General features: G+C 40.4%; 1 long non-coding RNA gene across 1 annotated transcript in view; it reads right to left on the reverse strand.

Moving 5' to 3' along the window:
* LOC129737321 (uncharacterized) overlaps nucleotides 1–14033 on the reverse strand; it is a 96839-nt gene that overhangs the window by 66009 nt on the left and 16797 nt on the right. Inside the window, exon 3 of the long non-coding RNA XR_008735042.1 lies at nucleotides 712–779. This is a non-coding gene — a long non-coding RNA (uncharacterized LOC129737321). The remainder of the gene's footprint in view (nucleotides 1–711; nucleotides 780–14033) is intronic.

Consider the following 14033-nt stretch of genomic DNA (forward strand, 5'->3'; position numbering starts at 1 on the left):
ATCAGTTTGCACCTTCCAGAAGACACCACCAATAATTTCACAGAAGAAAGACCAAAATAGAACTTTCATTTTAAGTGAAGTTATTGAAGGTTGCAAAGGACTAGGAGGGGTTCTTGGGATACAGAACGTGTTGGGAGGCAGTACTGATATGGTGCTAGGGTCTCCTTAAGACATTCTGTATGTAGAGTGGGAGGAGGAGAAGCCCATTTGATGTTAATTTATTCTTTTCCTTTCAGAGCCTTCATTGCATACCAGCAACTATCCTCTTGGCTCTTGGAAGTGTTTGGAGAGGGGGAAGGAGAGAAAAAAAAAGAAAAGAGAGAGATATGAAGTTGAAGGCATAGAAATTCTGGAGCAATCTGTAGACAGAGCACAGCTGGAGAAACTGGAGATCACATTTTATTCAGTCTACAAACTTAAAACAAATACTTTTAAGCACATGCAAAATTCTCTGCTGAAACTGCCTCACTGGCTGTTTCCCTAACATCTATCTATAGATGCAGCCAGAAAAAGCAGTCTTTTTAATGTAAATCCATACTCTTCATATCCCCTGTGTACCACCACATTTTTTTTCCTCTTTAAGAAACAAAGCAAACACTCTGTAGCAGCAGATACGCTAATTGTAGTAATCAAACCAATCTGCGATGTGTAATTCTTGGAAGGTAAATATATTCCTCTTATAACAACAAATGGATTATTTTCTTTGCATACCTTTCTCCCAAGAGAAGGGATAACAAAATTCTTCCATTGGCGTGATGCTGAGATTTCTCTCCTGGGCTCTGTAAACAATACGTTATAAGAGGTTATCCACATGTACTGTAAATACAACCTGTTTTTACAACTAAGCTACTACAAGAACATAAATGATAAACCAGTTTCTTCCATGTATTCCCCACATTTCTCTTTAGAAAAAATCAGATTTCACTAACAATGAAAACTGGTATTTTAACCAGAGGTGATTTAGCCTTTGGGGCTCAGTGAACAACATGCAATTATCTGTAATATTACACTGCTCTGTGGGTTGACAGCTCATATTTGAGCTCCAAGTGACTGAAAATAAAACAGCCTCCAAAAGCTCCCCTGCCATAAACAGGAAGAAAAACCCCACCCACCTACACAGACTGAGGTCCAGCATTTCCCAATAGAGTAATGTGCAGTCAGGATTTGGAGGTTTAGCTAGTCCTGCACAGCTGTCCACTCACACAGCTAATTAACATTAAAGCTCACACAGTAGCAAAGCAATTTAATTCCACGTCTTGAAGTTGTTATTCTCACTGAGCCAGACCCAGAGACCATGGATGTGAACTCCGCTACAGCGACGGTTGCTTTCTGCCCTGTTGTGCCATTTGTCTTTTGCATATAGTACAGCACTGCATATACAGCATACCAGGCTCCAAATCAAACCATACCAGCTGACCAGGCTCCAAAAAAAGCTAACACGCAGGGAAGAAAAGCAGTTTTGCTACAGCAGCATGGAGCCCTGCATTTGTTACGTATACCCTCCTGCTCTGCCGAAGACCTAGCTGCACACTGTGGTATAGGAGGTCTGGCTGTGGTACATCAGGTAGTGCGTTTAAAGCCAGTTCTGATATATCCGGATTACTGGAGTGTGCAACATGCTATATCACCTTACAGCCCTCTGACATTACGCTGATGGGCACCAGCTGAGAGCCTCAAGTCTTGTTTCCAAAGAAGGCAAAAGGAATCCTGCACTTGACTTCTTCAACTCGTTTATTTTTTTGGTTTTCAAGCCATAGCTAGAGGTAGATGTGCTCCCTGAGAGATGGGAAGCTTTTCTCTGTAACCCTTTTTATATCTTTAGGTATCGAGGCAGGAGCACAACCTCCTATCACCATATACAGTACAGCTAACGGTGAGTGTTATTTCCTGTCTGGAAACACAGAGGCTACCACATTAGTTAGCTGAAGTTGTAAAGCTCAGAAATTGCAGCCAGACACCAATATGCCCTACAGAGGGTCTCAGGTGTGCAGTAACCCACCTTCATCATTACTGACACACATAAATGCATTAATTCATGGAGTTGATCCACTCCTGAAGTATCAACACTGCAATACAACTATTCTCATAAACTGTTGCAAACTAAATTAAAACGCAGCTATTTCAGCATGCCATCCCAAAGAAGGAATGTATTTTTGAAAAGAAAACCTCCTTTTTCCAAAAGTCTTTTACCCACATAAACAGACTGTGGCCTTGAAATTCTCCCTTTAGCTTCCTTGCTCTATTCAGCTTTCCAGCAACTGATCAAATAGCAAGTATCTATAAACTTCAGAGCATCCCTGCAATTCTTTCCCCATATTTTCTTGGATTTTCATCACCTTTCCTAATAGGCACCAGAAAGTGACCTGCTTTTCAATTAAATAGCTCATCAAATTACAGTATGCCCAGCAGGGACTCTCAGACCTACAGCTACCTCAGCTGTTGGTGTTCACCACAGGTATCTTGTCCAAACAGGTTTCTTCTACCCTGAACAGAAAGCCCTATCGAAAGCCCTACAGGACAAAAACCGTCTCATACTTCCTAGCCTTGTTGCAGTGCCACCGTAGACAGAAGATGCCCAAAGGAGTAAATGCCATGAGGTGAATGGAGTGAACAGTCACCGTATGCCGTTCTTCCAAGGGCCTCTTTTCCTTGCAGGGAAGGCCGCCTGAACCATTCCAGCCGTATCAGACTTGCCATCTGCTTGAATAAACTAGCCTTGAAAATAATTTGTCAATCCACCTACATCAGCAACATTTATTTCATTAATTGGAAGAATTAGCTCTTTGTAGCAAGTCGAAGACTGTGGAGCCAAAATATACTGTACTTTCTCCCAAGTGACCCAGAGACCCTTGGACGAACTCTTGGGGTGCCATTAAAATGAATAGTTATATAGAAAAAATAGCATTTTAATGTTTATTTAACGTAGCTACCTTTCCAAAAAAAGGAACTTTCAACATTTTTAAACATCTGGTTGCCTTATTTTTCAGTTTGTTTCTCCAGTGGTATGAGCAGAACGTCTTCAGTTTAGAAAAGACAAGTCTGTATTCTTAGCCACGCGGATGCTCTCAGGTTACAAGCAGTGTGAAGGAGGAGGAGATATATAAATATCTTATAAAATTATTTTAGGACTGACATAACTAAATTTTAGAGGGCCAAATTCTGCTATCCATTATGCTACTGAGATCAATGAAGCTAGCCTGGAGCTACAGTTATATATACAATACTAGTCATTCCAGATGATGCTTCATTTTAAGCATAAAAATATTGCACAAGGTAAGGCAAGATGAATTACAACAGCTTAATAAAAGAATTAATTTGCTCTTTTAAATAGCTAAGAGTTTTACTATTGTAATCTAGAAAATACATTACCACAAACCTCCCAAGCATACACTCACACATATATACATACTTCTTTACACCAATACATATATATTTCTGAATAAAATTATAACAACAGAAATACTGATATATATTATGTGTTATACATGTAAGTTATATACTGTGTACTTGAGAGTCTTCAAGATCTATTGTATTGATAAACCCTCAGAGCATCCCCGGAATTTTTTCCTCCTATCTCCTTGGTTTATGATCAATCCCCTTTCCTAACAGGCACCAGAAAATAGCCTGCTTTTCTAATCAATAGCTTATCAGTGCTATCTAGGAGAATAATCACCTCTCCAGTCCTACACAATATTCTCCTACTTGCTCATACAATACTGTAGTCATGCTCCTAAAAGTAGCCTAAAACCTCCTGTTAACTTACATGACTACCACAAACTCTAAAACTTTCAGGATCACTGATTTCTAGCATGCAGAAATCCTACATGCAGGGCCTTCTTCCTTTTCAAGACAGACATTTGTGCTTGCATTCCTCTATGATAAAATGCCTGTTTTTCCAAACATACCCTATGAAACAGTCCCCCATGGTTAGCAAAAACGTCCTACCAGAGCAAAGTGTTATTACCTCAAGATATTTTTTCTAACAATAATTTCATACTTATTTCCAAATAACTGGAAGAAAAGAGTAAATTGAATAGCATCAGGCTAGCAGTCAGACTGACTGACTTCCTGAGTAAAAAAACCCTTTTTCACCCTTGTGATGATGATAAACTTTTTTAGGGTTTTTTTACAAAATATTTTTAATCCTTGTAACATGGAGTGAGTGGTTTTATCTCCTACTAATTATCTTAATCTAATCTGTTAAATGAGCAGCTTGTCATCACATTTAACTTTACCAAAAATTATTTAAATCTAATCTAGTTATTTGGCAAGAGCAGTTTTAAATAAAACTGTCTTCATTGGCAACAATTACTTTACAACCTTTAGCTAATTACATGTTCTAAGAAGATTTTAATGATGTTTATTCCAAATCACTGTCAGATTAGCCTACCTACAGTTATACAGATTATTGTATTTATTCTCCTCAACCATAACCTCCCATAGGCTTTTAATTTTTATTCCTTGGAATTTTTGATGGTTTTAAGCTAATATTTACGCTGAATTCCCATAAAATAATTAAAATGAAATAGCAGCTCCATCTCACTCAGAACCCCATGACCTAGATTTGTTCGTTGTTTTCTGTAAATTTGCACAAAATTTCTCCAGGAGTCCATTCTTGCCAGACATTTCATAGTCACCAACACAAGATGTGTAGAACCACCTGCTTTGTGGTTCTGCTCTAATAGCTCAGCTATCATTTTTAGAAAAATATTAAAACTCACATGTTAAATTCTCTTCAAGGCCTTAAACATCTCACATTACTATTGAGACTTAAAATCAGGTAAATAATTTTTGTTCTCTGTTGTGAAAATGAATGATCTAAACTTTGGTGTAGTTACTTAGAGTACTACAATATGTAAGTGACACCCTTCCTCACGGCAACTCAGTGTGCAATGCAATAAATGATTTCATGGCTGGTTAAATTGTAAGGCAAGGCTGGGGTGTTTAGTAATCACAAAAAGCCATTTATCGCACATACAGTCCATTGCCACTGACACTATACTTTCACAGGAGAAAGCATTAAAAACTTCTTTTAAGAAGGAAAATGAAAAAAACCCAATACAATTCAGGTTTGAAAGTATTTTGCACCAGCCTTCCTAGCTTTCCTACATTCAGGTTTTCAAAATACAGCATTTCTTTCTGAAACATTAGAAATTGAATCCACTCCCCTATGCATGGAACAAAATTGAAATTCTTGCAGGTGTGCAGTGTGAGTCTATGCCACACTATCTCTGTTCACGTATTAAGTAGCATTTTTAAAATGTATGCTCTTTCTAGTAAGGCAAACAATGTTCTCAAGGAAAAAGCCTTGCTGAGACACCACCAGCTGGAGCCAGGAGGGAAACTCTTCACATCTCTGGGTTGAGCAGGTTGGGACAGAGACGATTTTCTGTGTCAAAGGTTTTTGGCAGCTGAAGCAACCATCTGCAGGTTGGCACAGCCAAAGTAGGAGTAGGATAATCACTTCCTCTGTGCAAAGAAAAATGGCATTTTACTGTTAATTGGACCATAGAGCGATACAGCCCTGAGATGTGCTAACTACCTGAAGGATAAGGGGGTTGTGAAGATTATTTAGGAGATCATGCTCTTCTGACACCATTGCCGACGACAAGCTGTGACCCTGTGTCATTAAGTGGCAAGAGAAAAGTGAATTGATGTTTTACTAACAGAACAAGACAACCCAAAGGAGGATTGTGGGATATATAACCATTCATAACTTTAAATTAATATATAAAGTGTGTAAAGTAAGCTATAAAAGGACATGTTTAAAAAATTATTCTTTGAAAATTTTCCTCTATGTGACTAACATCTGTAGGTCATTTTGTTCGCCAGCCCAAGGAGGTTTCAAAATATGAAAGAGGTAATGAACTGTGAGCAAGGCTTTGCCTTGCAAGAGTGTTTCTTTGATTTTTTTTTTTGGTCAGAATTGTAGCAGCCTCTGACCAGTCACAACAACATCATCAACTGGGCCTTTTTTGTTCTCAGCCTAATTTTGCAACCGGCAGATCTGTGTCCTCCAGCCCACCCTCATCCACAAGCAGCAGAGTAAATGCTGCCACGAGGAGGATCCACTTAAAGCAGATACCTATTTAAGGCCTGTTATAATCTCTCATCTGGAGTAACAAAACCCAGGTGCTCTACATAGCAGCTGCTTGTCACCCTTCCTGATAGCTTGGCAGGCCTGCAAGCGAAGAGAGATCTGAAACCTTGTGCAGACATAGTACATTTCATTCCCAAGAAAATGAAACCATGCTTGGAGTTTCCCTAAGTGATGGTTGTAAGAGGAGACATGGCACTGTCAGCACCTGTGTGGGAGCACCATTTGATGGAAACTGGGAACTTTTGTGTAATGCAGACTCAATCCCCAAAGGCCACGTGTGATCAGCCTCCTAAGAACAAAACATTTTCTTCCTCACATCACTGCTTTTTATGGGTGCTCTATCACCTCTAGGCTAAACTAAAAGACCGAGATGATAGTGCTCAGCTATGCCAACTACCATTCACACAGATGACTTGATAAAGTGGATGAACGATCTGCAAAAAAACCCTGGTCTTTTATAGAAATATTTATCCACTAAAGACCTAAGATGTTCTCAGTTTTCTTCTAACATTTTAACCCACCACAGTGTCTGGGCTACTCCTTTGTGTATACAGGGAACCTCCAGGCATCAGAAGCTCAAGGCAAGTTATCAAGGTCCTTCCAGTCCCCCTCCTACCTTTGCCGGCACTGCACATTTCAGGAGCTGTCGACACAGCTCCTTGTGTGGTCTTGAAACTGATGCTGTTCAACAGCAGCCAAAAGAGAGGGGAAAATCTGCTTTTTTATTTATATAAATCTGGCTAAGAGTTTTTATTTATTTAGAATGGAGTTTAAACTGTGCTTGACTCTAAATAAATAAAACACGTTATTTTCCCTCCCTACTGGTTGCCACCAAGCCGTGTGAATTTCAAAGACCACACAGACAGCAGCGGCTGTGTGGTAAGATGGGGACTGATGCAAAGGGAGGCAGCCCACCAGAGGCTGAGATCTGCAAGGCTTGCAGGTGAAGGAAGCATTATGAAAGGCTCACTTTAAGAGTATGGATAAGTGTAACTCTGAAAAAGACATCAGTTCCTTGGTTGTTGTGCTAATGCTGATCCTTCTTCCCTGTCTACCAGTGCATTTCTCCCCCACAGGATTAAGCCTTGCTGAAGTCACTCCTGTCCATCACAGTGATAACCCTCTGTTAACAGCAGTTCCATGAGAGTGCAGTGGTGGGGGGACAGGCAGGAAGAACGGCAGGACAACACATTTCAGGCTTCAGTTAAGTGGAGAGGAAAGGAAGAAACTATCTTTAAGATTTATGCCAGGCTGGACAGTAGCTTTAGTCAGACCCTTGAAAAAAATAAACTATATGGGAAAAACCCCAGAGAGGTGAACATGCTGGGACAAGGGACTGGACTCCTCTTCCTCTTCAGTTAGTCACAGCCAACAATTCTGTAACATATATGTCTTCTTTTGAGCCTTTAAATCACAAATTTGATGGACCAAATACAACTTATATTTGGAGTAGCCCCTGGGATGAATTTAGGTCTAGCTTTATCAGAAGCAGTGTCAGATGAAAAATACATTAGAATTGTACAAAAACCTCCTTCATACCCTGCTTCACAGGTGAGTCATCTTACTCAGTGGTCAGCAAAGACACTGACTCCTAGTGTCCCATACCTGTGCATCCCTTATTTCTTCACAGGATCAGTAAATAGTAACTTTGACAAGCTGGCAAGTTCAGACAAGTTCAGTTCAGATCTTCTGAAATCATCAGGTTCCTGAGATATCTGCCAAAGCTCCTAGTGTTTGGAGGAAGGGAGAGAAGCAAAAGGGAAGACTGCTAACTCCTCCTCCTTTTGGCATCCAGTTACAAACAAATCTATTTGCTGCTCCCACACTACCTGCTTACAATGAATGCCATACGAAGCCATGCATTTGTGGAAAGCTCCCATTTTAGACCATCAGACAAATAAAGAATGGATCCCCCCAACACTGCTTGTCCCTGAACGGCTGCACCATTGATTTGCACTCTTATTTCTCCTCTTCTTCCAGCACTCCTCCTTTTGAGAGCCAATACAGAAGAAATCACAAAATCCATCTCTTTTGCAGGCATCTTATTGTCATTGACCAAGGGCTCCGACCATGCCAAATTTTGCTCCTCACCTTTTCTTTGTGGTTTACCAGTTGTTAACTGAAGGAAGAACTGACTGCAGACAAAGTAATTTTTTCTGGTGAACTGTGGTCAGCATTTGACCTAAAGGGCTTAATTCTGATCTCACTGATCCAACTGAGGGACCAGCATTTGCCTTCAAAATTATAGTTATATTCACCAATACTGGTCTGAAAAGCCTACTCTTGGAACATGAAGGTACAATAGACTGTTTCTCAGGGACTGTCTATAAAGTCTGCTTGAAAAGGGTTGAATTTTCTAGTCTGTGCTAAAATGCAGTGGACAATAGTTCTATGAGGCAGACCATAGTCTGTCCATACTCATGATTAAAGTAGGCTACTTTACAAGTTTCAATACAACCCTCAGTAGCAGCATCTGCTGATCTGGTGTGAATGTGAACTTGCACATATCTCAATCCTGGGATGAGCATGAAATGCCAGTAGAAGGACTAGGGCACAATTAGCAGCAGCTACTAAAATTTTCTTTTCTTTTTATTTGGGAAAGAAGAGGGATCAGTGAACTCTTATATGTGAAAGAGAGAAAAAAGCTTAATACAAAGACTGACAAGGCAGAAACAGGTCAAAGGAGAGCAGGAAACTTACTGGGAGGTCAAGCCAACTGAAAAGCCTATGTTTTTCTCCAAATAAGGCAGACATTCAGAGTCCATAGCTTGTGAGGCACTTAGCCAAAGTCGAAGCAAGACCTACAAAACCTTACCATGAGACAGACAGCAAGATAGAAAAACATCCATGTGTCAGCAGAGCAGCACAGTTGGCTCAGAATTTACTGTTGCAGGAAATGTCAGCAGACAGCCCTTATTCAGTGATGACTGTTGAATATGAAGAGACATAAGAACAGGGCAGCTAAAGAAGCAGAGAGTAGAGTGGCAGCAAACCCTCCCCAGCTGGGAAGGGTAGTGGACAAAGCACGTATCTCCCTGTGCTCCCATGCATACTAAAAACCAGAAGCAATTCTGAGAGGGGAAGAGACCAGTAACCCTATCTGGATTCACAATCTCTTTCCAAATTCAGCTAGTTCAGATAATGATGCAGCAGAAGCAGATTTCTGCAAAGAGCAGCTTGGCTTTTCTGGATCTGTTTTCTACTGACAGGCACGGAGAATATGTTGCCGCATGCTGGCTGCAGGGGGACTATCAGAATCCCACATGGATTCAGGATCCCTGCCCTTCAGTTAACACACCTGGCACATTTCCACCAAATCTGTTCAATGTGAAAGCCACCTATTCTTCTACCTCCTTATTTTCCTCTTTTGCCCTTCTGACATTCTAGGTGTAACATACACCGTAAAGGTATTCCTACACACAGTAGTACTCCCTTGCCCGCATCTCTCGCATTTTGCATCTTAGGTGAAATTAGCATAAATGCAGCCAAATGCAAGGGAAAACCACAAGCAATGGGTGCTGAGGATGAATGTAACCCAGAGTGACCTGTTAATCCTAGTCTGCAAGACCTTTGCCTGCCATAGCACCAGTCTTTGCAAAGACTATGAATTTTTAACTGCCAAGGACAAGGATGCCAAACTGGATACATGAGTCATGAACTCATCTCTTCTCTTCTGTGTCTTCTTACTAGATACTACAGTAAGACTTTTCCAAACTACTCAGACATTTTTCCAAAGACATTTTCAATACTATATTCTAACAACTGGGTTGAGGGTGTGTTTTGACTTTCCTCTTTTTTTAAAAAAAAAAATATCTTTATTCTGATTTCTGGGTGGCAAAAGAGAGAAGACTTAAATTTAAAATGCTTTAGAGATCCTATGAGAAACCTCTTTATATTTGTGTGTGGTCCAGCAGATTTGTCAGTTGCCTGACATTTTAATTTCCTGTTCCTCTCTTATGGTGAGATTCTGATTTCCTCTCTCTCTTTCTCCTTTCTCCATTACAGAAACCTAACAAGCATCTCTATTTCTACCATCTGTTTCCTATTCAATTTTATAAATATTGAAATAAACAATTAATTTGGCAAACGGGCATGATGTAGCATAGCTCATCTTCTGTCAACATATAACTCCTAAAATCCCTTTCTATTCTTTCAGCCCCTTATAGATATTAGCTCCTTTGCACCAGACTATTCATGATCTAACTCGTCAATGAAACTAGTCCATAAACCAAACTAAATGGTTTAATGCTTTTACATTAGAAACAGCCTTTCAAAGTATTCTGTGTCCTCACAAAATGCTGTGTCAAGACAGTCCAGTTGCAAACCACTCTATCAACTGTCTTTCTGTGTTTACACAATATAAAATGTGAAAGAACTGTCTATTCACAGTCTGATAAAACAGCCATGCTGAGTAATATATACCCTGTCCTCGGTGACTAAATACATACAGTCCTCTGCTGGCAAGGATTTGTTACTGGGAGTGAAAAGATCGGGTTTACCTTTAGAGCAATCCCAAGCTGTTCAAATGGATATCACCCAATGCCTGTCTATTCCTGTTTCATACACCAGTGCAGCTCTCTGTGCTGGAATCCCAACCCATGAGATTCCTCCTGAATTTCCAATTGCCATTTCCACAGGGTAGAAACTATCCTTTCCTTCTGTGGTTCACTATGGCTTGTATCAGGGTGATGCTAAACTGTGACAGAGCTGCTCGGTGCCCATACGTCACACACAAAACCCTAACATACTATCTAGGAGTATTACTATGCTGCAAGAGCATACACGTCCTGAATACTAAGAACCAATTTAATAGATTTTGATTGTTCTTTACCACTGCTGAAATGCTAAATCATGCCTTTCAATGTATCAGATAAGCTTTGCTGTGGAAAACCATGCTAACCTACCACCTGTGCTAGCCAGGGATGTTAGATGATGTTAAAAATCTCCTGTGTTGCAAACTGCCGAAATCCCTTCTGTATTGTTCACTTACTCCTCACACGTGGATAAATACTAATGACTATCAAAACTAAGTCTGTCTTAGTTTTCAGCCCTCAGCCAGGAATGAATGTAATTTTGTTCTTTTCTGTTTCTCTGCCCTTCGCTATAAAACTCCTTGGGAATACGCCATCCTTTTAGTATCAACCCTGTAAGGCCACAGGGGCGAGCCAGCCAGGGGCCCGGCACTGAGATGGCACAGCCAGACTTTGCCTGTCACCCAGAGGACCAAGACCTCCATAGCCAAACTTGAGGAGAAACCATACCAGCCCCAGGAAAGCCCAGCAGGTATGTGGACCCCCTCGGGATGGTGACAGGGAGCCAGCTGCACTGAAAGGAGACGAAGAGGCAGCTCAGGACTCGGTTGCCTTTTTGCCAGCCAGTCCAGCCCGACTGGGACCAGACCTCACTCTCATGGACCAGAGTTGTGCTGGCCCATCCTGGAGCACGATCCAGCAGCGTGCCCCTTCTTCCCTTCTGCAAAATGCCACACAGATGTGCCAGACTGGGCCAGGTGCTCACCCTTAACTTGCTGGCCACCACAGCACTCACCAAACCTTGACCAGACCATCTTTCCTTTCCTCAGACTTGTGGTTGTGACTCTGAATTCATCTTCTGGATGTTTTCCCAGATGAACATGCCTGTAAATTTCTTTGGGGCTTCAAAAAGTCTTTTTAACCCATTTTTCCATATCACCACACGCTGCCCTGGAGATGTCTCTGAGGCAGATATATGGTGACATTACACATTCCTAGTCCTCACCAAGAACGGGATTGCAAAAGAACATTCCAATTATTGTAGGTTATGGAAAAGTAATCAAATCTTTCACGCGCCACTAAAATGTCATCATTTTATGCATTTCACAAAGAATTCTCTCATTATGTTAGATAGGCCTGGAGAGACTCCAGTCTCTGTGGGTTGCACGCATTCCCCCATTCTGTTCAGAAATTAAAAGCCTTAGTCTGTTTTTCAAGAAAGCCAAGTCACTTGGTGCCTGGCTACTGACCCAAAACTTGATGGCAATACACCTGATTTCTCTTACAAACTGACTTGGCCTTTTCTGAATTCGTTCCTCACACAGCTGTGTGCACAGCATTCTCCCCATATGCTTCGATAAAAATAACAATTGCACATGAAGAAAAGAGAGAGCCCAGAACGATAACAACATCAGCAACCGCTTGAGAAAAATTAATGCATGCTGCTGAACAGTACAGCCATTCACTGACACTGAATAAACAAGACAGCAAGTCTATAAGGCCATTAGTATCCCAATTTTTAATTTAACTAGACCCTTTTTTAATTTTGGCACAATGCTGCAAAAATACAACAGCGTTATACAAATGTTGCAGCATCAGCAAGAAAGCTTAGAGTTTGAGCAAAAGAGAATGTTAGCAACTCAGACTTTATGCATGCAAGCAAATAATTCTCACTTGCAAGAGGAAGGCAAAGTCTTTACATCTTGCTTTTTTCCATATCACCATAATGCCTAGAAGCCAAAGGCACCAGAGACTGGGCACTGTACAAACTCATAAAAGGACAGTCCTAAAACTATATTCTACAGCTCTAAGACTTCAACAACTGCATGAGAAATCCAGTGGCATGGTAGAGATAAAGGATGAGTAAGAAATGTCTGTATTGAGAAATACATTGGTTTTCAGTCTATGTTGCTTTAATCTGAACCCCTACACCACTGGATTTTATGTAATAAAACACGTCTCCTGATAACTTGCTGCAAAGTTTCTCCTTTTCCACAAGATCTTCATAAAATATTTTTCTGCAAAATCAGAGAAGTAGAAGAGAAAATCTACTTAAGGAACAAGTATAACACATGTCCCAGATTATCTGAAGGATCAGGGTAAGAAATGACACTGAATGCATCTTAGTAAAAAATGTCATATATTCTGTGCAAATGTCAGAGATTTCTTTTGAAAAGAAATACATATTGGGACAATACACTATAGGGAGGCACTAAAGATCCCTGTTCAGGGTGGCTGTGTTAGTAGCAGCTTTTAGTGCAGGTGTTGGTGTTTTGTCCTAGTGACACTAGTGTCCTACCTGTGATGGTGATAGTATTAGATATATCCAGTCCTACAGACTCCACTCATATAAGCAAATCCCATTGCACTGGCTGGTCACACTCCTGTATATAACTCACAAAAGAAAAGGTATACAACTGAGAGCAGTTTTTGAGCCCCTCTAGAGTTGCCTTTAGTGAGGAGAAGAGGAGGGAAGAAACTGCGAATTATTCACGATTTTCAGTTTATCCCTAATCCCTTAATTCTGTCGTTCTGAGGGTAGAGACTTTTGTTTAATGGCAGTGCCAGAAATAACAAGCTAGAATTGCATGTTTATGAAATGGGGTCTTAGTTACTTATTAGGATCAACTGGGCTTGAATTAATGTTGGCTCACATTCAAGAGCACTGAGTAGACTGAATAAGCATCACAGTTTTAAAACTCATTAATGGTTGTTTGTTGTATATATTTAACATACTAGAAACATCCAAGCATGTTAGACCATAGTTTTCTTATAGACACACAGATGTAGAAAAATATGGGTAATATAGCACTATATTCTTTGGATCTGTAGTTCTACTTACACCAGTGGTTGACAGATGAAAGTAATCCTAAACTTAACAGGGCATCTTTCACTACCAGATTTAAGTTGGGTTGGGGTGGATAGACACATCACATTGCTATCATCTGTGCTTTTATCTCAGAAGGCAGTTGACTATTTTACGGGTGATAAGCCAAAACAGGGCAGAAGTAGAGTTTATGTAAAAGTGAGGGTGTAATATAAGTGGAAGAGAATCCAGGCCAGGTAAAAAGAGTAGTTGACACCATGGATAGCATGAGGCTTTGAAAAACTTAATGCTGAAAGCCACCAAATATGGGAAAATTAGTCCACATTTTGAACTGATAAAAATTTCACACAAGAAC

This window comes from Falco cherrug, chromosome 13 (assembly GCF_023634085.1).
Source record: "Falco cherrug isolate bFalChe1 chromosome 13, bFalChe1.pri, whole genome shotgun sequence".
NCBI classification, from domain to species: Eukaryota; Metazoa; Chordata; class Aves; order Falconiformes; family Falconidae; genus Falco; species Falco cherrug.